This window comes from Aphelocoma coerulescens, chromosome 2 (genome assembly GCF_041296385.1).
Source record: "Aphelocoma coerulescens isolate FSJ_1873_10779 chromosome 2, UR_Acoe_1.0, whole genome shotgun sequence".
NCBI lineage: Eukaryota > Metazoa > Chordata > Aves > Passeriformes > Corvidae > Aphelocoma > Aphelocoma coerulescens.
In genome coordinates this window covers 116,743,374-116,769,445 of record NC_091015.1, presented here as the reverse complement: position 1 = coordinate 116,769,445, position 26,072 = coordinate 116,743,374, and the positions used below count along the sequence as shown (strand labels likewise).

Here is a 26,072-nt window from a genome sequence, read left to right as displayed (position 1 = left end):
CTGCAGTAGCACTCACTTGGTTATTCCTGAACCCTTGGCTCAGGTACTGGCTTTCCATCTATCTGAAGGAAAAAGCTGACAAGCTGGTGGGTTTTTTTCAGCTGAAATAGAAGAAATTTTCTTCTATGTATCAGTACAGTGCTATGTTATTGGTTTAGTATGAGAATAATGTTGATAACACACTGCTGTTTTAGTTGTTGCTAGGTAGTGCTTCCTCTGAATCAAGGTATTTTCAGTTGCCCAGGCTCTGCCACAACACCAGGAGGGAGCAGAGCCAGAACAGGTGACTTGAACTGTCCAAAGTGATATTCCATACCATGGAATCTCATTCTCACTAAATAAAGTGGGGGCAATTGGCTGGGAGCCAATGCCTGGGCATTGGTCAGTGGGCAGTGAGAAATTCTATTGTGCATTTCTTGTTTCTCTTGGGTTTTATTCCTCCCTTTTCATCACAGCTTCTTAGGGTTTTTTTGGTTCTATTATTAAACTTATCTCAACCCACAAGGATTACCTTTACTTTCTGATTCTCCTCTTCACTGGGGAGGGGGGCAGTGAGCAAGGAGTTGGTGGTCAGATGGTTTGATGGACAGCTGGGTAACTTCTAGCCTGGAGACCAAACCACTCTGCAGTTAGCTGAGTACCACTTACACTCTAACCCAAGTGCAGATTTTACAGCTTTTTACCTTGTTTACAGAAGCATGCAATAGGAAGACACTCAGCTTTCCATTACTGTTGCTTACAGACATCTTAAATCAAGGCCAGTAAGTTAGTCCCCCCTTGCTGTGCTTTGCACATCTTTTGCAGGCTGCAGAATGCAGTGACCTCCTGTCCTGGCTTGGTGATACTTGATTACAAGAGAACCAATGCAGACTTCTCTCCTGCTCTCTGAAGCTGAGCAGAGAAACAAGAGAAACCTGTATTTTCCTTACTACTCTAGCCCATACTGCTTCATGCTTGAAAACAAAGGTGGAGGAGGAGGCAGAGGGAAAACAGACAGGCCACTAACTGTGAATGTGGTCTCACCAATTTACTTTTTGCATTAATATGAACATTTCCCTCTGTTTAAGTGCCATACAGCTTTACTTCATTATTTGCAGCTAACTGTGATGATAGAAGATAATGATTCCGCACTGTAAATTAGATCCTATTATATGAGTTGTTTCAGATTGGCATCTTAACAATAAGACAATGTTACATTTTTAGAAGTAGACAGGAAATTTGTTCTTTTACTTTGAAAATGGTAAGCAAAATTTTGCTTTTACAAAGTGCATGCAATCATGAATGGCTAAACAAATCAATTTCCCCATGGACATGCATCATTTATCAAACATACTGGAGAATCTGATCCTGAAACCCCTGCCACACAACAGTCCCACTGAGGCCAGTAAGGTCATTCTCAGAGCTACAAGACCAGGCCTTTGCATTTGCTAGCAAACATGCAAGCAAACCATTATTTTGCAGACTACACTGAATCCACTCTCCAGAAATATCCTGAGTTTTGGACAGTGTCCTTTGGATAAGCCCTCACTGACAATTTGGCAATAACCTCCAATCTCAGCATTTTAGAACTGCAATCAGAGATTGAGAAGATGATCTGTCTCTCTACAGTATGAGAGTATGGTATATTTATCTCAGAGATGCTGCTCATCCTAAGAAAAAGGCAAAGCTAAAAAAGGGATAGAGAAATAAGAAAAAGAAAGAAGATTACATTGAAAGGTGATGGAGAACAGAAGGAAGAGAACATGAGCTGCAGCCAGACACAAGAGCAGTGATGCAGCCCCAAGCACCTATTGCTGGGTACAAGGTGTGGACAGGGGTGAAGGCAGGAAGGTGTGTGGTTACATCCATTCCTGTGCATAAGTAGTCTGACACCACACCAGCAGCTGCTACTATCAGAAGTGGTAAGCAAGCAAATCTTCATGTGCATGTGTGTTCTGATATAATCCCCTGTAGCTATTTATACTAGAATACCTGCATACATTTTTTTTGTACTACAAATCAATGTAATTTGGGATAATTGTTTTCTTTCCCATTAAATCTTCAGGTGCTTCTGAAAATGCTAACTGAGAGCTGCATAGTTAACAGCTATCCAGGCAGCACATATTTCACTGAAATAACATTTCCAGGTGACCCAGCACTGTTCTTGAACAAAGACTGGTGAGGTAAACATGGTCAGATTTGTAAAGCTTCCTTCAGAGAAAAAGTGAGTCAATCCTCTATATGGGCAATGAAGACATAAGGGCTTTTAAAGAGTGCTCCAGAGTCCTTCAGCAAGTCACTGCATGTGGAGCTCATCTTCTGAAAGGCCCCAGAGGCCATGAAGGACAAGCAGCTGATTGTGAGCCAGCAGCGTGCCCTGGCAGCACAGAAGTTTGTACAGCAATCTTGGGCTGCTGGTATCAAAAGCACAGTCAGCAGATCAAGGGGGGGGGGGGGGGGTGATCCCTTTCCAATAAACATTTTTTATATTGCATTTGGAATACTGTGCACAGATTTTGGGTCCCCCAACACAGGAGTTCAGCAAAGGACCACTAGTTTGGTCAGAGTTAGAGCACCTGCCCTCTGAGGAGAGGATGAAGCCATGTTCAACCTGCAGACAAGACAGCTCCAGGGGCATCTGACAGGAAACCCCCAGTACCTATGAGGTCACCCAGTAAATGGAGGCATTCTGACCACATTATTGCACTGTGGGGAGACGCTGGGCATAAGGAGAAGTGAGAGTCACAGGCTGGATTCAAACAGAGGCTTGTGCACTGATTGAGATTGGCAAGGGAGGTAGTGCAGGATATGCCTTGAGGTTTTCAAGACCACTAATCCCAGAATAATCTGATCTGACCACTCTGCTTGGAGCAGAAGGCTGGACCAGAGATCTGCCAAAGCCCCTTCCAACCTCAGCAATCCATCCTACAATCCATTTTGTCTGCAGTCCCTGTGCTCAATGCAGTCTTTTCACATATGTGTCCATGAAGCATAAACTGACCTTCAAAGGCAGCAGTACTCCAACTTGTCACCCTCACAGCACCTCCACCTCCATGTTGTAGTCCCACTGCTTACTCGGGGGAGGTCTGGCCAAGCTGGTCGCTCATCGTCCTTTGGGGTGCTCAAGCAGCCCTCCAGTCTAGTGGCTGGGGCAATACTTTGAAGGTGAGAGCTGTCAATTCTGGATTAGAAGGGGTACAGGCCCCAATCTCCTGCTTCCCAGAGAGGAGATGAACAGAAATAGGAACAGCACCACTGACTGCTGTAGTGTTGGGTAGGAGATGAACATGAAGCTACCTGTTTCTCCAGAAAAACTGAGACTAGGTCTGCCTCAAAAGCAAACTGGCTGATAATGAGCAAGAATACCCAAGCCTGGATTATAAACTTTCCTCAGCAGTTGAAGAGAAAGATCTGTTGTATTTGGGGGGTCATCACTGCCAGATGACACCGTGAATGGGCAGAATGAAGAACTTTCTTGAGTGCAGGAGACAAGATTTCACCTAAGACGGACTTATGCCCCCCTATGGGCAATCCATAGCTTTCGGTGGTTTGGGGTGGAGAAGTTGTCAAAATTCAGTGCTTATGGAACAGTAGAGCTCTCAGAAGAAAGAAAAATCTCATACTTATATTTAGCAAGTGAGCAACGAAGCAAAATGGCATAGCAAATGCTGACGGTAGTGGTGAGGCTGTGGGGGTGGGAAGGGGGCGTGAAAACTGGCAAGAGCTTCAGAAGAACGAGTTTTGGTATTTCAATTTAAGAGGTAAAGGCTATATGATCTGCAGCAGGTACTGAAATTCCAGTGCTGTAGAAATTTAAACATCATCTGAGCTTTCTCCCATCTCCCACCCCTCTGTCTTGTTTGAAAAATATTTACAAGGGGGTGAAAGGCAACCTTCAGATGTGTGACCATAGCTGTGTGCTGATGGTTTCTATAAATATGGGTTTGCTGAAGCACTAAACTATGTTCTGCTGCAGTATGGCATTATGGCTTCTGCTCAGCAAAAGCTGTTCCTATTCTCATTTCAGACCCCTGCTAGTGTTGGCATCTGGCTCTCAGCTACATGACTTTTTTGCCCTCTATCATCAGAGCAGAGAAAAGCAAATACTGTCAAGTAGAGCTTTGGCTGTAAAGAACAAAGTTTGGGTTCGTAGCTCAGACCTACATAATGGATGGCAAAACAAAAGTGATTTTAAAAAGTCTGATGATCCTAGACTTTATTTTGGGCACTGCAAATAATTTTGTGCTTAGTCATCATTCATTTTGTGGTTTTATCCGTGTCCACTCAGTTCTCTGGAAAGAGAGCAGTGCAGACAATTTGCATTTTATTTCCCCAACTGCTTTTCACAGCTTACTCCTTCCCTTTTTTCAATAGTCCTGCCACCTGCATGCATGTGGTAGACCCATTTGAAACCCAATTGCCCTGGGATGGAAGCATAAGTTTACATGTACAGCTCTTCAGTGGTGGCAGAAGGCTTGCAAAAAAGTGCATTTTTTTTCTCACACAAAATCATATCCCTTTTACACTTTCTCCATACTGTGGAGTGGCCAGTCCAGTTCATGTTACAAAGAGGAAAACTTGGTTATCCTAAACATAGGAAAGGGGTTGCACAGAGATGTGCTGGAGTAATTATTTGTATTTTTTACTGGTAGGCTCAAAACAAAATGGCTGAAACTTCTAAAAAGAGTTTGCAGCTACAGTTATACATAGAATCAGTAGCCAGGAAATATTTTTTTTTGCTTGGTTGCATCATCATCTTCCCTCATTTAGAAATCAAATTAAGTCAATAAAGCACGCAAGTGCAAGGCTCAAAAATTCCATTTTACTTCTCCTGTTCCTCTCTTCCCTTTTACCACTACTAAGTACTCTATTTTCCCCTTGTATTTTTCTCCTTTAAATGGAAAGAGAATTTGTTTATGTACTTATCTTAGCTTTGAGCTGTAAAAGAAAAAAACACCAAAACAATATTTTTCGTGTGCTTTGTTATAGAGCTTCTTCAATTCACACACTGTAGGTTCACAAAGCCTAAACTGATCACCATGCAGATTATTTCAGACTAAATCGTATTGTGTGGTTCTGGATGTGTCCACCCATGAAATAATCTCATGCCTGACCTAGAAGCAAAAATTACTTCCAAATTCTATTTCTCTAAAAGCCTTCCTGTTTTGGCATCTTTGCTGACTTGCATTGGTAATTTGGGGAACAGCCAAGAGGGAGATCGGTTTGGTTTTTTCTTTTTAAATCTTCTTCCCAGAAGCATCTGTTTCAGACATTCCTGGAAAGAGGCTGTTGGACAAGATGAACTTCTGGTCTGACCCAGTATGGCTGTTCTGCATCCTCTGAGGGAAGACGTTCATGTCACATTTAAAGGACTTGCAGCCAAACAGTTCATTCCAAAGAGTGTTGAGATATACATTTGAATCAAAATATGACACAGGCTGTGAAAGTCAAGGGATTGAAAGACCTGGTCAGGAACTGATAAAGACATTGTGGATAGACATGTGCAAGGAGCAACTAAAAGCAACAGAAAGTGGTTGTAAGTAAGTGGTGAAAATTTGTTAATCCAAAAGTTTGGAATTTAATCAGTGAGAGCAGGTTTACTAATTAGGCTTTAGTATTCCCTTCCTCCCAGTGTGTTGTTCTTTTAATAAAACCTAATAAGCAACCCAGTTTTGAAAATTAAATACAAAGATTATAAGTACACCTATATATTTCACATTTATTCATGTTATTTTAATCTAGCAGCAAGGATTTATAGAAAAAATAGAATCTGAAAGAAGAAGTGAATCATGAAAAAAACAAACAACAAAAGAAAAACACCTCTACAAATTCAACCTTGAAACAAGATGCCTTTTCTTTCTTATCTGTAAGGATAATTACACATTGAAAGAGCTTATCTGGTAGGTGGTAGACTCAGCAGAGGCTGGAGTCTTTAAAGATTGAATATTTAAAGAGATAACTCAGTCCAAAGTAGGAAACAACCCCTTGAAGTCCATAATATAAAAAAGCCCCAAACACTAGATGACCAGAATAGTCTCTTGTGACCATAATATCTGGACATATAGATAACACTATATATTTCCTCCTCCAGTAACCATGCAGCAGTCAGTTTCAGACACTTTGGAGGCAGCAGAAAAAAAACCCCTTTCCTTTCTCCCAAGCTTTGGATTATGCAGTCAGACAGGAGCTTGCAGCCTCCATAACCCTGCAGAGAGATCTACGCTCGCTTCAGGCACCCACGTTCAGGGTGCAGAAAAGGCTCAACAAGTCTGTGTCAACACACACCAGAACTTCCACGTGGCACCTCCCTCTACCAGGAAAACCAGCTGGCTGAAGGCTGGATTGGGCACTGTAGTCTCTAACTGAAGGGTATGTTGGTTTGGCTTTTTTTTTTTTTAAGCAGACAGACTTCAGCATAATTCTACTTCTCATACAAGCTGCATATGCCATTTCACCAACTTTCCTGCAATATTGGGAGTCCTGAGCATTGGGATCAGTTCCACCTGCTCTATCTTCAAGTTTCTTTTCCAGGGACCAAACTGGACTGGGCTAATGAAAATTCCACGAGTTAGGTCATCTGAGGGAAACTGGACAGCTTAAAGCTCAGAAGCAGTCAGGCAAGCCAACAGAGAGGTTTTTGTAATTTAAGACCTGAAAAGCCTTTTTAAGCTGCAGGTTTGCTTTTCACTGTAGCTTTCCTACAAATCATGAGCAGAGCAGCAGCAGCAGGAAAGCGCAGTGCTATTGTTATGAATCACTCCTCTGTTCTGCTGCATCTCTATTTGTGTTTAACATATGATATTAAGGCCTTTTCAGAGTGTCTAGAATCACAGAGCAAATGACAATAATATCTCATCAAACAGTCTCCCAAGTATATAAATAACATTTCATACAAGTCTTCTCATAGCATACATTTACATAACTTTAAAATAAAAAAGGGCAGGAAAATTTACCTGCCTTACACTGTTCTTCAAAACAGTGCAAAAAAAAAATCTGTTCAAGACTCTTGGGAAAATGAGTGAGTATGTAAAAGATTAACATGCTGTGAAGCAACTGTTCTCCTGGAGCTACTGGGGACCTAAAGATATTTTTATCCTTTAGAGCTGTGGATTTTTTCTTGCTGCTTTGGAGAAGGGCCACTGTCAAGTCCAGGTTTTGCTTTCATAACAGATTCAGGCAGCAGTCAGCCCAAGACTCCACTTTCTTTTCGAGCTATATTGCTCAGCACATCCTTGAGCAAGGGCAGAGTTTGGGAAAGCTCATGGGGCTATCAAGGGACAGAACTGACACACATTTTATTTCATCAAGGGGTGACTAGGTACAGGGAAACATTTGTGTCAATGGTAACAGAAAGCTCTATAAAACAGAAGCTGGTTATCTTGAACCAACAGATGTTAGAGGATACTTCTAATTTAAGCATCTTTGACACTGGAACATCTTATTGCCCCACTGTCCAGGTTTACATCTGCCTCAACTTCTGTAGCTCCTCTAGGCCATACTGCTGCTGGAGCACTGGCCTGTCTTTCGACAGCAAGATGAATCCCAGTGCAAGCCAGTTTACAGCAGTATCCCAGCCTCAGCAGTCTCGTGCCAAAGCTCTTGGGACATTGTCCTTGGCATGAACCCCACAGAGGAGCCCCCTGACAAGAACAACTAAATATGTGGGGTGGGAAAGAAGTTTGCCATGCTAGGTAGACTCCCTCTTTGGGAAGCTTGTGGTCTCTTATTCAAAATTTAAAAAGACCAGGTGTTGGTAACCCTGTTCTCCTTCCATTCAAGGATTGGACAACTCTTCATAGTATGACTACAACATGCTATTGCCCAACATTTTTTTTTTTAACATCCAATTATTAAGCTCTATGAGTATCACAACCTTTATAAAACATAATCACAAAACTTTCAGTTTTGTCACTGTTGTCAACTTGACCCCAAGTTCACATACTTACATCCCAGCCCCACAGAAGCAAAACCCCATTTGTCTTCCCTTCAATAGTGTAGTGGTTTGGGCTAAAATGCTCATTACTGTTTATCTTCTGTGAGATAAGAATTAGGAGAAACACAAAGCAGGCACCAAACTTGAAAGAATATAAAGAAGTTTATTAACAGACCTAAAAGAAGAAAAGAAAAAGGAAAAAAAAAAAATTATACCACCTTCAGAATTCTCCTCCTCCCCCCACCTTCCTCCCTTCTCCCACTGACAATGTAAAAAGACAACCCTTAAAATGTTCAGTCTGTTTACCACTTCCATAATAACCTTGTTCAGTCCATTTAGAAAGAGAAGTCTCTTCTTGCTTGTGCTATGAAAACAGTATCACACCGAGACAGCCACCCACTTCCAAATATTGTTCAGTCCATTTAGGAAGAGGAGTCTCTCTGCTTGTGATGCGAGTCCCTTCCCCCGACTTGCAGCTTTTCCCGCAACTGCTTTCGAGGGTCCAGTCTTGAAGGTTTTTGGGGTACAATTTTAAGGTTGAGCCATTCAGAAACAAAGAAACAGAGGCCCTTCTCCTTCCCTGGGAGCAAAGGGTCTTCCTCATCTTCATCGTTAGGACTATCTCTGGGAGCATCTCTAGGAACTGAGGTTTTTCTCCTTTCCCATTTGGAGCAAAAGTCCTCATCTGGTTCATCTCTCCCTGTCCAAACTTCTCATGAAATTACAGCTGTGTCAGCATCTGCCTATTGCTTACGAGTTGAACACTCCACCCCCCATATCTTCATGAAATTACAACGGGATACTCTGATATATCATAGCTTCACAACAGAATTTCAGCTTTAAGCATCTCCTCTCTCTCTTCCCTCAGGTTTTCAGGTCTTCACAGCAATAAAAGGGTTAATCTCACCTCGGCCTTGCAGCTGGAATGTGGCTTATCGCTGTTGGTCACCTGGCCTCTGCCGGACAGAGGTGCCGCTTTGCTGAATCTCGGCCGCAGTGGGGGGCGGGAGTTCCGAGCCTCTCTGGCTGCCCACGGCAAGGCAGTGGGGGGGGGGGTTCCATGGCTGGAACAGGCCCATGGCTCCAGGCTGGCCGTGGCCCGGCCTGGCCTGGCCCAAGCAGGGCCTGGCCGGGCCTGCTGGCCCCCACACGGCCCTGCAGCCACCTGTGCCAGCGCCGGAAACGAGAGAGAGCTTGGGGGGGAGTTTGTCTATTCTTAAGTGTGGATCACAGAGGCGGTCACAACTTTAAGTGGCTTAAAGAATTGTCCATATTCAAACTGGCCAGCTGATAGGTTCTATCAGGTCCCAAAGGAAACTGTAAGCACCCCTTAGCAAGGACATCCCTTCCAGGACTATCCTTGCTAACTTATGACAAATAGCAACAAGCACCATGGTTATCCGCAGAATAAAAATTTTCTCTAAGTTCATAAGGGAAGAAACGGGGGAAAAAAAAAGTCAAGTCACCTAGCAGGTGTTAGTGATGTGCTCTGCTGCACCAGCAAGTCAGATTTTGCTGTCACACACAGCAAGAGTGGGGCAGCTCCAGCAGATTAGGGCTCACCAGTTCTCATGCTGCCTTCTACCACCCCTTCATATCTCTTAGCAGGAAGAATATGGGAAAGTTTTAGTCACTTCTATCCTCCTGCAGCTTAAATTTCAGTTTTTAGGTAAGTGATACCCAGGGGACAGTTGCAAATCAGTTTTTACCAAGAATACATGGACTAAGAATAGAGTCACCAGCAATTTGGATACATCTTCCTTCTAGCTAACTTCCTTCTAACATCCCACAGCAGCCAGAAGTTGCACACTTCTGTAGTTTCCCCAAGAAATATATTCAGCCATTTTACAACTCTCAGCATTGATCTGTCACTGAAAAAACATGGAATATCAAACAATTCTTGCCTGTCTTTCATTTTTATGAAATAGAAATTTTCCCAACTTCCTAAACCAGAAGGGATTTCTATTTAATGATATGGCTTTTGAAAACTTGGTGCAAGTCGAGTAAAAAAGTTCTTTGGCTTCCAATTTAGCTATTTCCTCAGTTGCTTTTTATGACCTCTGAAATTGGCCCAGAATCTAGATAAAGTTTCAGTTTAATCTTTTTTACTGCTGCAACCAGTAATATGATGTTAGTGTCTCATCAGAGGATGGTTTCATTTGGTGCATCTTTCTTCCATCCTCAAAGGGCTCCTACTGAGAATTGTCCCACTTGCTGTCTATGGAATGGGTCATCCTTTCATTACTCCTTTAGTGATTTTTGAATGACCACAGCCTGGCTCCCTGAATGGTCTTGACCCGGCCAGGAGTTTTGATTCTTCTTTTTGTCCCCTCTCTGCAATCACTGGGGCTTTGGCACCCCTGTGCAGTCTCCTCAGAGTAACCCCCAGTAAAACTCTGCAGCTTATTGCAAACCTGGAAAATGAAAAATATTAGGACAAAGATAAGAACAGATATAGAATTTCAAACCCTGACATTGACCTCAAAAGTTAGAAACTGCCCTTGTCAAGCCATCAGTGTCACAGCCAATAGCTGTGACAGATACATGTCCCTGACACTTTGCAGGGAAAATCAGAGAGAGGAAACGCTCTTATCATACAAACGTTTATTTGTCGCACACTCTTCTGTGGCTGACCACCAATCTCCCAGTCAGGTGTGCCTGCTAACATTTGCAGTTTACTAAGTATTTATCTGTTAGAGGGAGATGCTGAACATCCTGTAAATAACGCGTTCACCAGAATTTTCACCCCTAGCTGTGATGTCTCTTTCAGACACCAATCTCTGTTGGATGAAGGCTTCAGCTTTACAAGTTTGTGAGAATTTCTGACAGCCTTTCCTGAGCAAGGATTAAAGCAAGTGAACTGGAGACCTCTTGTACAAGTCATTTAAGCCAGAACATAGGAAAGAATAATTAAGAGCTGCAACGCAAGTTTTTCCATAGTGATCTGAGTTAGCAAGGTTAAGAAGAGAAACAAAACTCACAGTCAGCTATTTCCCACTAGACTAAATCACAGTAACACACTGCATGTAAGTTGTGTCCAGAAAAGTCTGCCTTCTGTAATGCATCTCTAGATTCAAGTGCTTGAGCCAACAGCAGGTGTGGATGTCGCCAAGATATTTCCTAATCACAAATCCAAGTTGTCTAGTGATACATATTCTCATTTAGCACATGAAGCTGGCTGACACCACTTGCAAACATATTTCTAAAATTTGCTCCATCTTATAATTAGCACTAGCTGATGAAGAATCTGCAAAAAAGCTTTTTCTCTAAATTTTATATCTTACTTCAAATTCAGATCCCACAATCCATGGTCTACTTATTGGCTTCTACATACAAAATACAGTAATGAAAGCCTAGGCTAATAGCATTCATATTTACTCTGATACCAAATTCTAACACTGCTTTCTAAAACACATCTACTAAGCAGCCTAGGCCATTGTATGTCTAGGGATTGGATAGTCTTGATTTATCAGACAAATAGCCAATAGGTTCAGACATTCAGCAGGTCTGGGCCCAGAGCCTAATATTATTATTCTTTTAGCTTATGCCAAAGGACTCATATCTTCTCTACAAAAATATTTTTCCAGTAAACCACTAACAAGACACAGACAACACAGCCAGCTAGTGACTGAACATGACCAGCTGGGGTTGATAATAGTATATTATTTGCTTGAAAATTTAACAGAGTCTCCAGGTCCAAAGTAAAGATGTCTAACTGCATTTGCAGTCATGGGAACTAGTCCTCAGTAAAAGTCCAGCTGGAAAAACTTGTAAGGCCTGTGCAATGATGATCTGAAGTCCATTTCTGACTGGATCTTCATATGCATTGTTTCTATCGACAAGATCTTCTAAATATCTGCCTGCTGTTGGTTTTGCAACAGTGCCTTTGCCCTGCTCTGGGTGTGCAGCCACTAAACCCTGTACAGCTCCCTCCACTCCTCTGCACTCCCTGCTCCTTGACTCACCTACCTAATGCTAAGATGGGAAAGGTGCATCACCAACCTATTCCCTTCTGAAGTTCCTCGACCATTCTGTGAAAAAACTCAAGCCTCAGTTTTCTCCCTTTCCTCCTTTCTGGCCCTCTACCAAGTCCTGATCCTTTCTTTCTGCTCTCTGCTATTTTCCACTCCTTACTGCAATTCAGCTCTGCTCACACCCCCTCTGCAGCCTGCTGGATTTTAGCAGCTTCTTCCCAGCTGAGCATTACCTAAATATAGTGGGGTTGGGGGGACATCAAAAAAAAAAAACCAAACCAAAAGCTAATCTCTGCTCTATAGACACTGTCAGTCTCAGGTGCATTAGCAGGGAAAACAAAGGTTTTCAAATAGGGAAAGAAAAATCCCAATGACATATATATATATATATATATATATAAATGAATCAGTAAAACTGATAAATCAGATGCATCAACAGCCTTTTTATAATTGCAGACAGTGCCCTGGAGGGCAGTCACATAAAAATAAATACATTTTTTAAAATCATGTGGGTTATATATTGCCAGTTGGAGTGAAAGCAGCCATGTAAGATGAAAGTCAATACAGAATAACTTAAGCTTTTTAAGCTCCCTTTTCATGTATATTTGAGCTGTATACAACCAGGGACACCTATCTTAGAAAAACATTCTTCCGACACAGTGAGATTACTGCTGCCTGGAAATTTTTTCAATCCCATTTCACTTATAGCTTCTGACAAAGTTGGTGACAGCCATGTCACAAAGCATTAGGTAAAATTGTGAGAATTAATTATGTGCTATTTGTTTAACTTCTCTTGTCATCCATCTCCGCTCCTTCTATTTGAAAATTCATTCGCTCACCTAAATCATCTTTCCCTCACTCACACTGCGTGTTACCCAGCCCCACATTTGCATTGAGCACTTATCTCCTTTTCTTCAGGAAAGGAACAAATTTGAAAACATTGAAAAACCCTTAAAGTGTTTATGCTCCATTAAAACTTAATTCTGCTTTTAAACCCAGACCAGAGTGTTGATAGATTAATTCATATTAAATGGAACTTGAGTCTCTGTAGTCCCTTTTTCTCTAATGAGGCTAGCACAGAAAGAGGATGCTATTCACTGTGAGCAGGGATATCGCTTTCTGGTCCCACTATTTAATTCTACCTTATTATAGGTGTTCAAAAATGTACTTTATTCTCTATCTCACATTTCAACTTTCATTAACTACGTAGTCACAGTTCACAGAACAGAATTGGAACAATTACTACAAGGGACACATTTATTTAGGAGGGGAGAGGCAGATGACAAATGCTATATTCCCCGATCGTTAAAACATAGCTCTTTGGCTCAAGTATTCTTTTTACCATGCCAGACTATTTCTAGACCCGACATACAAGTCTAACATTAACCTTAAGACAAGCTGTAATACGGGCCTTCCTGGCAATATCTGTTAGCGTGATTTTCTATTGATATGATTTCTCAAAATAAGCCCCAAGCAGAACATCATTGAAATGTTGTCAATACACCAGGTGCTTGCAATTAAAAAAAACCAAAACACCCAGACATCTAACAAGCACACCTCTGCTAGTTCTGTTTCTATTTCTTAGAAAGAAATCCAGTCCCAATTAGACCAAAGAAGGAATAAGTATTCAATCAAATCAGATTGTTTCTTCAGAATTAAAAGTAACATTTAATAACTTTATGTACCAAGTTATCTCTTTAAACATTTCAATTGTTTGAAGATATGACACAACTGTGCAGAAAGTCTTGTTCCCTCAATCCCTGCAATGCCAAATCCTTCCCCTTGAACTTGGGAGGGGGGGAAGTGAGGGAGCATGGAGGGGAGTCACTACGGAGTGAATCTTTGCCCAGCTGTATCACAGCTGTACTCAAAGCAAACCCACACTTGACAACGCTCACTTTCTGTGCTCAGGTCCTGAAGTGTTTGCTCTGGGGTCACTGCAGTTTCTGGAGCAGGCAGTGTCACCTCCAGCTGCCGAGGGCACCGCCACACAAGCACTGTCCTTGACCACAGTTTGCTCCCATCCACACACAAAAGAAGCCTTTTCCCTTGTTAGCAACACCACGCTGACAATGGAGACAGCATCTTGCCCGCCAGTCAGGCGGCTGCTCCCACTCCTGTGCAGCTGTGCATCAGCAGAGCCGCCTGTACCCGCTGCCCACCACAGCTCACACCACGCTGGACGGTGCTGCCCATCCCCTGCAAACATTCCTTGGCTTTCTGCACCCCTCGGGGGGGGGGGTTGGGGGGAGGGTGTGGAGAAATGTGTGTTTATTGGGGCATCTTTGTCACCCCTGCACTTTCACCAGCCCTCTGGTGATGCCTGACCACACTTCCTTCTGCAGTAGGATTACCCAGAGGAGAATGAGGCAGGGCAGACCAGGCTGTGTATTATGCTGAGGACAAAAGGGATGTGGGATGAGCAGGCCTTGATTGCCACACAGCTTTTCTTACAATAAGGCTTTTCCAGGAAAAGTATGAGGTGTTTCCAGCAGAACAGCTAAGTCTAGCAGAGGTCTGATTAAGCCAGCAACCCTTGTGCTTTTGTGAGCTTCTGCTAAGCCACCCCATAACACCAAATTTACTGGGCAGGATTTGACTGTGCTTTGCTGCCCACCAGATGTATGTGAAAAACTGGCACTCCAGCTGACCCAAGAGGGTAAACTCTGCTGGCAGTCTGGAGCTTTTAAGGCTTGTTTGACATATTTAGTGAAGAAAGTGTTCACCTGAACACAGAAACACATAGTGCTGCTTTCCCTCGGATAGGAGGCAGCAAAAGCAAGGGAAAAGGTAAGTGGATATAAAAAGAAAAAACACAGATTAACTGTGGTTTTTGTCAGTAGAAAGGTACCTGGATTTCAGCCCCATTACTCCTGCTTATACTGTACCTTGCAAGTTTACAAATGTCCTGGTCCACTGCAAGTGGAAGCAGTAGTGTACCTGGATGCAGGAAAGAGCCTATATGTCCAGGCGATGATCCCTTGGAAGCCAGCAGCAGGAATTAATAGGATAACACATGAACAAACCCAAGTGAGTCTGTAAACAGACACTTTAGGCATGCCTAGAGAGGCATTAAGATCCAGGCACACAATCCTCACCACCACTGCACTTAGATCACATAGGCTCACTGACTACAGTAGCAACATCCTCAAAACAGTTTGCTTTTCCACGTAAGCAAAGAATGGTGATTGAGCCAATAATTATTTATTGCCTTATGCCAACCTTCAAGAGAGAGGAAAAGGTAAGGCATGTTAAGCAATATGGTAATGTGCAGAAGGAAAACCATCTGCAGTGCCAAAGGCCGTGGAGCACAGAACCTGTAAATCCTGAGTTACAAGTAACAAATAAAAAAGCATAGAAGCATCTGAAGTGACTCAGAAACCCATTAAAAATAAGAGTCCCACAATACTTGCCAATAGAAGAAATGAATTTTCTGGTTTGGGTAATTTAAGTAATAATTATATTTTTGAACAAAGTCTGCTAAATGATAAATGCAAAACAAATCAGAATTGACTGAACTTGTTCAACAGCACTAGGAAACTTCCCTCTTGGAGATGGAAGAGAAGGGGAAGCCTCCTTCTCTAATAAAGATGAACTGGAAGTCTTTATCATAGTTAGGTCAAAATGCTGTTTTGAAAACAGCATTTTACAAGCTTTCTGTAAACACATTTGCCTTTGAATTAATCTATCTTCATAAAAGATCTCCTCCCCTCTAATCTCCCTAGGTGAAACTTCCACTTTCTTCCACTCCAGTTTCTGCAAGCACTTGCACACAGTGTTACACCAGGTAGCTTTAATTATCTGTCAGCAGCTCTCAGCAGCAACTATCAGGACAAGGAAGATGGGGAATGGGAATATTTACCAAGCTGCAGCCAGCAGTGTGGGGTAGGGAACTGCTGGCCAGTTCACAGCCAAAGCCCCACACCTTCCTTCCCTCATCTCACTAGGCTGTTGGAAAAACACTTGGATGAGCACCTTTGTGCTTCCTTAAGCAGCACAAATTTGCTCACAGTGCATTTGTACTCTGACCCATATGGCACTAACTTTTCCTTAGCAAAACAGAGGTATTCAGTCATTTACTGAGAAAGGGGGGGGAAAAGGTAGTGTTCCCGCTCTCAAAGGATCATGCTGTGAATTGTATCAGGTACACTTCAACAGCATGAACACTAATGAAAAAAGATGTACAGAGAGGTGAGGGGCTGCAACTGCGTACAGCAAAGCTGAAGGGACTTCAGTATAACATATATTTTGCTTTTGGTTACCTTAGTTATTGAACCATCTATCTAAACACAAACTGAACAGACAATCCACAGACAAATCCCCAGTGTGATATTTAAAGGCAGTTGGTGTAAATAATACATAAGAGTAACAATGGAGCCTCAGGCCAGCACAGGGCAATTCACATTACACATCCTCAGACTCCACTCTCAACCTGATGTACAGAATCCAGCAGCAGTTTCTGCACTGAAATATTTGTGACACTTCACTGCCACCAAGAGCTTCAAAGGACATACTGTGCCATTTCTTTTTTGAAATAGGCCTTTTTCCCAACTTCTGGAGAGAAGACACGAACAGACAATAAAAAGCTAACGCTATTTTGGTTGGAGTCATTCTTTTTTCTTTGCCACTGCAAATGTTCCCTCTCCCAGCCTCTTATAATATTGCATTACACAGGGAAGAAACTGTTCTACTTTTAGGGTTTCCTCTGCTTCTGTTTAATGCCAGTGACTTATTTCCAGTGCAGAGATTGTTATGATTAAAGTGGGTTAGAACTTCCAGAAAGAGGCCTCAAGAAGATATTATTTGTACAGGAGCAGAAATACCATTATCAGGAATCGATTGCGGCAATGTAAGTCAGAAGACAGGAGGATTTACACAGAGGTATCTCCAGATGTTTGGTAGCAAGACCTACCCAAAGTCAATAGGTACGTTATGAAAAGGATGCCCACACCTTGACAATCTACAGTATAAAGAACTCTCATCCTAGTTACACATCCAGCACATCTTACAAGACACCTGCTGCCATAGCAGGCTGCAGCAGCAAAAGGGTGCACTCTTACTTTCCTACCCATTGCTCAGGTATGTCTTTTCTCCTCACTCACTCACGTGACATGAGGGCCCAGAAGTTGTCCCAGTAGGTCTGGTCTGGTTCACCATGCTGCTGACAGTATTACCTCCAAGTCATTACATAAACACCTTGAAAGGCAAACACGTGACAAAGCACTACAGCACCCTAAGACTCAAACCCTTCACAGCTGCTGATTTCAAGTTCTACTTTCCAAAGAGCAAATATCCTGCATTTGTTAAGACAGAAAGAGGAAAATCTTGGAGAAAGTGTCAGTTCTCAGAGTCAGTGCTAGCTGGGTTTTTTCAGCATATAACAAAACCAAAACACAACCATTTCATTTCTTCCTAATCCTCTATTTTAATATGTGAGCTTGCACATGTCAAATAGGTGCTTCATTGAAAAGCACGTGCTCTTCACAATAGTAACATTTTTTCTATAATTGTGAGTAACACAGAAACAAAAAATCTGCTCTCTGGAATGTACCACTGTTTCCTGTGAGGATTTCCACCATGATTTGGAAACCTTATGGTATAGAACACAATATATCACTTAGCTGTACACCCTAACTGTGCATTTCTAGAATAAGTATCAATCATTAAAATTTCCCCTTCTAGGACTGTTTTATTTGATTAATGCATAACAGCTTTATCTGAGACTTTCCTCCTCATTTAAGCTGATATGAGCCTCATTTCTGCAGTCTAGGGTTTGGAGTCTTTCAGATGAATTCATGTTTCTGGTGTTTAACAAACACAACAAGAGGAAACAACTTTGAATGTTATTAATTAACCACAGGCCAAGTAATTATTAGCAGTGCAGATGATAACAATAATAAGTCACAAAGTACATGAAATAACATCATCACCTTTTGTACATGTTAGAAAAATGCCTGAGGGCTTCTAATAGATAGTCACTGTTCCAGCAACTCACAAAGAACTTGGCCTTATCCTTGAGGAGCTTCAGGATTCAAATGCACGAAAACCACAGAGGAAGTAGGTAAAGAAAAAAATAGGATAGAAGCAAAACAAAACAAGTAGACTTATGACACTCAAGTATCAGATTATTTTCTTTTAAACTTTTGTTCCAGGACTCACTAAGAAAAAGAGCATTTAAAGAAGAGATAAAGCCTAACAAAGGCTAGGAAAATAATGAAAGTAGCTAGGAGAAGAGGGGAGTCAGCCCAGAGTACAGGAAGACAGAAGTGCCTCTCAAAAAGTCAGCTAACCCCACGAAACAGCCCCCTCAGTTACAGATATTCTGAGCACACTATTGGCAGCCACAGTACCTTTTCCTTTCAATCTCTGCTTCCCAGTGATCACAGTACAGCTTTTTCCTGGATTACTCCTAAACTTTGCAAACCAATTCAGTTAAGACAGAAACAATGACTACCAAATCTCTCAACAGAGGCACATCCTGCTCTCTTGTAGCTGTGGGTGGTAGAGAGGTGAGTGGTCCCAGCTGGAGCTTGTTGCCTGAAGTGGGTCTGCACATCTGCTTGCCTATCCTTCACAGGTGGGTATAGAGCTTATTGTGCTTATGAAGGAAAATATGCTGAATAATTCAGTATAGACTTATTCTAGAAATGCTGCAACAATGAAATCAAGTGATTAAGATATGCTTAATTAATATAAACCCATAGAGCATCTTTGTGCTCCTTATCTTTTCCCTCTTTGCTTTCCTGGGTGATAAAATGATGGAGTGTATCAGGGATTACCAGATGGTGCAAAAAGGGTGAACAATTGTGGGCATGTATGTGCATAGAGAGATGGATAGCACAATAAATGCAGTAATATCTAGGTTGCAATGCTGAAAACACTGTGGGGAAAACAAGTGCGAGCCTTGAGCTCTGAAGTGTGATTGTCTTACTTTCCAGAGAGGAGCAGAAATCAATTTGTGGAGATTTGCTGTTCTAATAAAAAGAGGTTGTGCTTCAAATCTCTGGCTGCAGCATGCCCAGATGTTTAGCTTCCAGGTAAGGTGAAGTTAAAATCTCTCAGGGTGGGTACCACCCAGCTGTAAAGTAGCATGAGGTCTTCAGGTTGCCTGAGTACCCAGAGGCTGAACTCCTGTGGTGTGCCTGCACCTGTATTTAACTGGTACCCCAGGGATACCTGTGCATGCTGCTTTAAGACCTCAGATGGTCTCTCCCAAAGCAGTGGGGAGAGTCTGTGAGGGAAAGCAGGTTGGGCAGCACTGCACAGCACAGCGGCCACAACTGGAAAAGCAATAGGGAAGCATGAGAGGAAAAAATCCGAGTCAGAGCTGAGAAAAAAAGCACACAAACTGGCAGCAGTGACAGCTTGGGCAGGCCTATGTGTTCGGTAGGCAGGTGCATTGTAGTGTACATTATATCAGAGGGAAATGAGGCTTCATGTGGCCATCACTCTAATAAGAAAACTCTAATTGTCACATAAGCCACTCATATTTTATTCAGGCTGAAATTACAGCCTCAGAATGTGGTTACTTGCTGATAATTGGGCTGTGTCTTCAGCCACTGTAAATCTGCATGACTCTGCAAGTGCCAGAACAGTTGTGCTGATTTAAACCAGCTAAGTACCTGACCCTGAGCACTGACCAAAGCAGCATCCTGTGTCTGCTGGATTTATGGACATGCTGTGTTAGCATGGATGAGCTCATCCTTACAATTCCCCCCTTTGTGTGGTCCTGATGTTTTGAGCCTGGACCCAACTATGCCATGCCTGTGCTGTAGAGCTGGTGTGCATAGCTCAGACCAGAGTGTCCTACTTGCCCCTGGGCCTTGCATGGAGGCAGGGATACTGCATCCTGATGCCCCACTGGGATTCATCTGAGGCACATCCTCAGTCTTGGGGTTCCCTCTGTGACCCCGTTCTTGCCAGGCAGAGGAGCATCCCTGTCCAGCCCAGGTTGCTCCAGTGCTACAGTGGGAGCCAATGAGCTCACAGGGCTGCTGTGCTGCACTCCACAGTATGAGCATCTGTGTCTGGCCATTAGTAAGTATAAGAGACGCATTGGATGACGCCTAAAAAATTGTGGTTTTCACAGCTATTTTCATCTCAGGGTCCTCTGCATAAAGCCCACTTTGTGCAGTGTTCCCTACAATGCCTGTTTGCATAGTTGTGTGGCTTCTGCTCTAACCCACAACCTAGGCTTTTTCTCTTGGCAGAAGGAGGTTGAAAAGTGCACCTTGTTTTTGAATCTGTCTCTGAACATTTCTTTTCACAGCAACCACAGATCACATCTCATAAACAGCCACATTTTAAAATATAAGTTTCATGTTTGTTGGTTCTAATCTAATTATTTACAGAAATGCCCTTTTCCTGTGATCCATAATCTTCTCAAACTTCAGTAGTTTCTTGCTGCAAAAAATGATTCACTCTGGGCTGAGTGTATCGTGTTAGCTGAGTATTTGTTCATTGTAGTGCATTTTTTATCCAGAAAACTAAGTCTGGAAATTATTCCTGGGTAACAGGTCCCCTGAAGAGCACTACCAGTAGGCTAATCCAGTCTCCAAATGTTCAGGATCCTCCTGAAATTAACTGGAAGTGATTGCAGAAGTGTGAGAGAACGTCCTTAACATATTCTGTCAAATATTTATTGCATCTATTTTCTCCTCATTGACAGATTATGCAAATGATGTTTTAAGGCATTTACACCCATTAAAAATTAGCTCTCTGAATTTACAAAGTTAATTCTAGTGGTTGGGTGGACCCACACAAGCTTAAATTGACAGACAAAATGAGAATTGGAAATCTTAAATGCCTGTGTGAATGCCTACCAAATCTTTCTGGTTCTTGAAACCAAACACAGACCAGGTTGCCTGTGGGACTGGGGCTATAGCCCTTCTGAGGCAGGGGTTAAGTGCAAAGGAAAAGAAGTCCTTAGGAAGGAAATTGGCCACAAATTTAGTGAGCTTAAAGATGTAGGAAACACAAAAGTTGAAAAACCTCTTAGGTGTGAGAAAAAAGCAGGTTTCAGAAATAAAGCAGAAGAATTTAGGAACCAGCTCTGGTTGTCAAAACTTGAAGATAGAAGAAGATACAATTATACAGCAAGCAACGACATTAAAACAATGGTTAGAGTTTTTAGGTTTGGCTGAGATGGGTTTTGAAAGTGCAAAAAATATGCTTAGCAGGATAGATAAGTTTAAGCCTAATAATGTAATATTGTGCATTATTATATAAGGCATAACAAGCAAGTATTGTGCACAACAGATGTACATGCATTACTGAAGATTGGTTAAAACAGTTTTTTGTAAATTTTAGAAGCGTGCTATTGGCTAAAAAGCTTTTAAGAATGCTTTGTAACAAGGAAGCCTTTGGATGTCTGGGACAGCATGAGCTTTGTACCATCTCTGTCTCAACTCTGTATGTGAGACTGATAATGGAATAAAATAATAAAAGGCTCCTGGAACACCTGTCCGGGCTCCCTGTCCCGTTTGCTCTCTGAAAACACCGACATAAAGAGCTTTGTTCAAATGTAGTTTACTGCAGAACAACACCAGTATGCAGACAACCAGAAATTCCTTTGAAAATTTTTATAGCATATTTTTAATAGTCCTCTACAAGATAATAGCTTGTAACTAGTCTTTTTTTTCCCTTTGAAGGTACATTTTTACCGTGGAATGGAGAAAGAGGTATATTGTCTCACCATTGAGAAAGATCCCACCCATTTATTTCAAAGGATCAAATTGTTTGTTACAAAAAATCACTCAGGCAATTCATATTAACATGTTAATTATGATTCAACAAGTTTTCCATGGCAGCCTAACATCAATTTCTTTGGGTAAGTTTTGTTACAAACTACTTTAGCATGGTAAATGGAAAACAGATCGTTGCCAGAAGGGTTTGCTTTGTCGGGTGTCATCCTAACTGGGGACAAATGCAGCCTCATGGGGAACGTTAGACACATAGGGCCAGGAGCAGGGGAAGGTTTCTCCCTGTGGGATTGAGCTGGGTTACACGACCCCACCGCCCTGCAAAGTGCAGAAAGGAGCACCGCAAGCCCGTTGTGTTTCAGTCAATAATTGGACTCATTAGTGTCGCACGGTGAGTTGGCCTCCTGTTTGCCTGCTGTAGAGGAGTACTGAATTTGTGTCGTTTCTGATTTCTCCCCTCCACATCTCAGCTGCTCAGCATAGATACTTTTCCACAGGCAATCAGAGAACCTAAGAAAAGAGCCGGAGTGAGATGGAATGTCGCTGCTGTACCAAGAACAGCCCAGTCCAGGACTGGGTTCAAAGGACAGAAAGGGCTATATTTAATTATATAATTCAGCTTATATAGCTTTGTTTGCAAGAGTGGCATAACACCACTGGGTGCTTGACCATCTGCCTCCCAGAGCGATTGGCTGAATGGCATAACACTAATTTCCAAAATATTTTTCCCAGTGTGGAAAACAAAGACACAAACAGCTTGTGCACCTGTGAGATAGTTTACAAAACCTCAAACTGCTTTCCCAGCTAGTTAGTGTGAGAAAGGAGACTTTCACAGGTGGCTGTAAAAATAGGAAAATTTCTCTGCCACCTCTCTTAGCATCTACAATGGAAGACACTGTGTGTTAATTAGGGTGTTTTCAACTAACTGACCCAGTCATGCAAAGGGAGTCTCTGAGATTTGTTGTTGCTGCTGTTATTTTCACCACTCACATATCTGAAGTAGTTTTACATTGAATTGACTTAAAACCTACACCAGACATGGAAAAATTCAATGATGAAAGCTTTTGCTCTTTGGGAGTTTTGGTGGGGAAAAAAGGACCCACTTATCAACTATATCTAAAATATCTGAAAAATTCTACACCAAAACAATATTAACACTGTTTTCTAGAATGAGGAATATGAACATTTGAAAATATGTTCATGTGTTTATACGAAAATATACAGTGAAATAATGAATCAAACAAATGTAACACTAGTATTTTTGCCCCAGTAATTAGTTGGTAAAACATAAAATTTTTAAAAAACAATGTGAACAGTAAAATTCTCCCAGTTGGATTCTAAATCATTAACCTAATAAATTTTTTATAAATATCACAAGGAATAACAATAAAAAGAAGATATTATTCATTAAATGAAATTATATTTGAGCTATCAAGACATGTATGTATCTGCTGCACTTCCTTTCTTCTTCCACAACCTTTGGATGCTGCTGGACAAGGAGGCAGCTAGCAGAGGTGCATGGCTTATGCTCCAAAACATAGGGCAAGATGCCTGATAGAAATCTTGTTAATGTACTCACTGACAGAGCCCTTGAAAATAAAACATAGGAAAAGAGAGCAGAAAAACTGATTTTATCACTTCTACATCCAGCAGGAAGTGCTGTGCCCACTCTGCTGAGCTCTGTACTTCAGAGCTGGGCCACTCTGTGTGAACTCAGGAGTATTAATAGTATAGGAAACAATCATGGAAGAAATACTGAAACATGTCTAAATGAGGGAGGGAGTGAGGGAGTGAGGGAGTGAGGGAGTGAGGGAGTGAGGGAGGGAGGGAGTGAGGGAGGGAGGGAGGGAGGGAGGAAGGAAGGAAGGAAGGAAGGAAGGAAGGAAGGAAGGAAGGAAGGAAGGAAGGAAGGAAGGAAGGAAGGAAGGAAGGAAGGAAGGAAGGAAGGAAGGAAGGAAGGAAGGAAGGAAGGAAGGAAGGAAGGAAGGAAGGAAGGAAGGAAGGAAGGAAGGAAGGAAGGAAGGAAGGAAGGAAGGAAGGAAGGAAGGAAGGAAGGAAGGAAGGAAGGAAGGAAGGAAGGAAGGAAGGAAGGAAGGAAGGAAGGAAGGAAGGAAGGATTTGTTCAGTGTTTAATTTCCCTAATATAGTCTCCTAGATGAGTCTTTGGTGGGAAAGTCTTGTTTCTTATCCCGCTTCTCAAGTTTTGTAGGGGCACTGAATGTTTGAACATGTTACAAACCTTGTTTTGAATGCATGTGATCTTCTTCCACACCCGTACAGGCTTTATCTCAACAGCAGAACATGTATCTTTTGTCCAGGTACAACGATGATGCACTGCTTCCGTCCTATACCCTCTAAGTCCTACCTCCATGATCTGGAAAGCCACTAATTCTCACCATGACCAGGGATGTGTGACTTTTGCCCTGGCAGTAAGGCTCCTTCACCAGTAGAAAGGGGACAGCCTTGTGTGAGCTGCCAGATCAAGCAGAGAATTAACAATCAGAATCAGTGTGTTTGGCAGCAGCTATTTACATTAGATTAGAAAAGGTTTTAGGAGAAATTAGCTGGGGATGGGCTCAGAGATAGTAATAGGGGCCAGTAGGGACATTAGAGGGCACCCAGGGACAAGACTTTCTGGACACTGGCATTCCCCAGTCTCAGGGCAAAGGTTGTGTCAGGTATTGCTCAGTGCCTGGGAGGAGGAGGCGACGGACACAGCTCCAAGTGACCATGTCCCACAGCCTCTGGCTGAACATTACTACTGCACTTCTGTCCCAAATTTAAATTTTCCTTAGAAATAAACTGGTCTGATGCCTTCAGGGTCCTGAGGAAATTCACATCAGTCCTGTGAACACATGGCAATGTTGAGCACCTCCCTGGTGGACTTGGGTTCTCTGGGCTTGCCCATGAGCTGGGTTTTACAGAACAGGCAGCTTTCTGAGGACAATGTCATTTCCAGCTGGACCTGTGTGAACAGGAGATCATTACCTTCCACAGTGGCATTGTCTTCATCAAACAACAGATAGTCTTCACTATGAATATTGCCTGGCTTGTCATCCTCTCCCTTAGCCCCTATTCCATGTTGTTGGGGGTCTGTCCATGCTGCGATCTCAAGGTTGCAATTCTGCCCCATGTCTGAATTCATCTGGATATAACTCTTTTTCTTTCCTCTGCTGCTCTTCCATCTCTCACCTGGAGTTGTTAGAAATGAGCTTGGAGTGGAGACACACCTGACTTGTTTTCTTGGTCCTTGTAGACAAATGACTGCTGAAAAGAAGCCTCAATTTTTTGATATTTTCTTCAAGCTAATATGCACCTACTTCCTTATCCCGCCTCCTCCATCTGCGCGTTCTCCTCCTGAGAGCTTCACAACACCCCCAACAATTACAGTAACCAGATGCACTACAGGGTGAGACAGGGGTCTTGTGAGTTTGCAGTTTTCCATGCTGGCATCTGTAGTAGTTCATAAGGCTTAATCCTTGCTCTGCATAATACACTCCTGTCTCAAAATCCACCTTTCCACTAGTAATGTGTAGGAGCATCAGCAAAGGTGACTATGTGGATGACGTGGTCCTCAAATCCAGTGGCCAAGGTCAGCCAAGGTGGGAGAAGCATGACAGGTGGATAAAGGGCACTCTGCATGGAGGAGAAGCTCCCATATCTTTAGGCATGATCTGGATAAAGATGCCTCACAACAGGCTGCCTTGGAAAATAAGGCTCAACAGACTGGGAAGTAAAATGCTCTAGCAAATTTAGAAAATTGAAAATGTAGAGAGCAAATTTTAAAAGCCTTGGCTCTGCCCAGAGCATATAATGAATATAAATTCCACGTGGACAAAGGTGATAACGGGAAAAATGAAGGACATGCCACAAACTGCATTTGCTCTTTCAAAAAATGCAGATGCTGCAGTGAGCATCCACAGGTCTGTGAGTCACTTCATTCAAGCATCTTCTCAAAACAAGGAGGCACACAGAGGCCAACAGCTCTGAAGCATCAGCAGCTCTTGAAGGAAAGCAGCCTCACTACAGTAGCACGCTATGTTTCTCCACCCCTGCAGGTCTGATTTTTGGACAGAAATTAATTTCATAGAGCTAAAAAACAATAAATCAAAAACCAAAACCAAACCAAGAAAAATACCACAACAAAAACAAACAAACGAAAAACCCAAACAAACAGAAAAAAAACCCCACCAAAAACAAAAAACCAAAGCCCAAATGAAACAAACATGCAGCTATGCAAAACAAAAAACTTTTTCCTGCTGGGTAGCTGGGCTGCTTACACCAAAACAAGCACAGCACTTAAAAGGATAACTGTTTGGAAGGGGGGGAAAAATTGAGTGTTTGGTACAGCGAAGATTAAGTTTTCAAAGAAACAGAAAAACAAAGCTTGAAAGCACAGTAAGTTTTGCTGATGAGCCGCACATTTTTATTGAACTAGTTTTTTACGACTAAAAATAATTATTTCTGATCTCACTGACAGCACAA

At 42.3% G+C, this 26,072-nt stretch overlaps 2 long non-coding RNA genes across 2 annotated transcripts in view; one reads left to right on the top strand and one right to left on the bottom strand.

The window, feature by feature from the left end:
- Positions 1 to 18,377, bottom strand: part of LOC138105882 (uncharacterized) — a 38,087-nt gene extending 19,710 nt beyond the window's left edge. Inside the window, exon 1 of the long non-coding RNA XR_011148764.1 lies at positions 18,237 to 18,377. This is a non-coding gene — a long non-coding RNA (uncharacterized lncRNA). The remainder of the gene's footprint in view (positions 1 to 18,236) is intronic.
- A 476-nt stretch (positions 18,378 to 18,853) lies between these two features.
- Positions 18,854 to 23,983, top strand: LOC138105881 (uncharacterized). Its single transcript, XR_011148763.1, has 3 exons — positions 18,854 to 18,923; positions 21,537 to 21,715; positions 23,906 to 23,983. It is a non-coding gene; the product is annotated as an uncharacterized lncRNA (long non-coding RNA).
- Positions 23,984 to 26,072: the final 2,089 nt, after the last annotated feature.